Below are 2,194 nucleotides of genomic sequence, written 5' to 3'. Positions count from 1 at the left end.
CCCCAGGCGCTGGCCGGAGGGATGGGGATGCCCAGCCAGGCCTGTGTTGCCGGCCTTTGCTGGTTGCCCTCCCCCCCGCTTTTCGTGCTGCATCTGTCAGGGACGTTTTAAGTCCCCCCTCGGAGGCTTTGACTGGGGGTGCTGCTGCGCCTGCTGGGCCCAAAGCGGGGTTCCTGGATAGAGGGTCTTGCCCCACTGCTTGGGGTCAGGCCCATTGCTGCCTGTGGGGTCGGGAAGGCATTTGAGGCCATGGTCAGAGGGGGCGCCTACATGATACAGGGCCATAACTGCAGCCCCTCAGAGCAGCCTCGAGTCTGCTGGAGCGAGGCGATTACCGTGGTCCCGCATCTCGTGTATCCGTGACCCTGCCACAAAAAACAGCAGCGGAGGCCCTTTAACTAAAGCTCGTTCCAGCTTGAGTTAAAGCACCTCCACTGCCTTTTTTCGGGGCAGGGATGCTGATGCACAAGATGCTGCCCAGGCACTTTAATTAGAGAGGCTGTCAGGGCACAGACAGAAGTGACAGTTTTCGCTGGATCTGGCTGCAGAAAGTGGTCTGTAGCTGTGACCCAATGCACACGCCCAGCTATAGACTGCTTCGAAAATTTCTGGGTGAAAATGTTAACCCTCTTTGCAGGAGGGTTCAGAAGAAGGCATTTCAAAAGATAACTTCTGTAACTTGTGTCTGCACTACCTGAGTTGCTCTAATTAAGACACCCCCACACACATGCTCCTGGAGCATGTTGTTGCCCTGGGGGCTCTGCCTTCCTCTGTAGTGGGGACCCTGGCCCCTGGATCTCCTGAGTCAGGGGTCAGCAACGTTTTTGGGCAGGGTGCCAAAACCTTGACTTGTAAGATATTGGCATGCCGGGGGTGGATGGCAGGGGAGCCGCAAAGGGTTCAACCCTTGTTGTGGCAGTGCAGCCTTGGCCCCATCCCCACCGTCCACCCTGAAGCATGTGCGCCAAGCAAAATGCCTTCGTGTGCCACATTCTGGCACCCGTGCCAGGGGTTACCTACCCCTGAGTGTATATTGACGGACAGCCTTTCACAGAAGCAGGATGTTGGCTGCTGTGGTTTCCCTGCTCTACCTGTAGCAGGTGGCAGTGTTCAGTCTGTGTTGTGTCAGGGTTGACAGCTGACTTATGTAGAGTTTAGATGATGGTTTGAATAGGGGTGGTCCTGCCTCAGGGAAGGGGCTGGACTAGATCAGTGTTTTTTTTTTTTTAACCCATGGGTCAGAAGAATATATGAAAGGGTTGCAAACAAATTTTAAAAATGGATTTTCCTTTAAAGGAGGAAAATGTAGGAAAGCACAGGCAGAGCTCCAGCCTGCAAGGGGCTGCTTGGGGCCCACCATACCCCATACATATCTCCCCCAGTGTGTGGGGCCGGGAGGTCTGGGGCCTGGGGATGGGGGGGCAGTGGGTCAGGAGTGAGGGGTACCAGCAGGGCTGGGGGCTGTTTTCTACTTAAATTATTTACTAGGTCGGGACTGGCCATCGATGTTTACAAATGGGTCCTGATACAAAAAGGGTTGAGAACCACTGGATTAGATGCCCTCTGAAGGCCCGGCCAGCCTGACTTCTTATGATTTTATGATTTTCTGTCATTTCAGTGACTCCCAGCCACGGGTCACAGCACCCTGAGGTCTTTGGGTGCCCTGAGGTCCTTTCAGGGGTGTTGCAGGGTGCCCTGAGGTCCTTTCGAGCGTGCTCTGGGTGCCACACAATGTTAATGCTGGTAGCAAATGTAGCTCATGAGATTAAACCCAGAGATTTCAAAGAAGGAATCTGTCGTGTTAAATCTGTTCTGCCTCTCTGTGGGCTTCCTGAGTTGTTTGCACCAGAAGAATTGATCTATTACTACCTTTCTGTGGTCAAAGAATAAGTGAAAACAGTTTTCTAGGGGCACCCTGATTTTTATCAAGGTGTGCCTTAAGTCTGAACAATGTTGAGAGCCACTGCTCTGAGGTGCAGCCCTGCCCTGCCTGCTGCCTGACCTCACAAAGAAAGCAGGGCAGGGTGACCTCTTTGGCCACATCCAGACAACTATGGACATGCAGTGTGTGGGCTGCAAACCCATCTGTGGCTCCACACACCGCATATGCAGGCATTCCCTGCACTGCTACCTTGCTGAGTAGGGATTTTTTTTACTCCAGGTTGGCAGCGCACACCACCCATAACCAGAGCGT

Source organism: Alligator sinensis, unplaced genomic scaffold (assembly GCF_000455745.1).
Source record: "Alligator sinensis unplaced genomic scaffold, ASM45574v1 scaffold448_1, whole genome shotgun sequence".
Taxonomy (NCBI): Eukaryota; Metazoa; Chordata; order Crocodylia; family Alligatoridae; genus Alligator; species Alligator sinensis.
The sequence above is the reverse complement of the archived record's forward strand: the minus strand, read 5'-3'. Positions refer to the sequence as shown.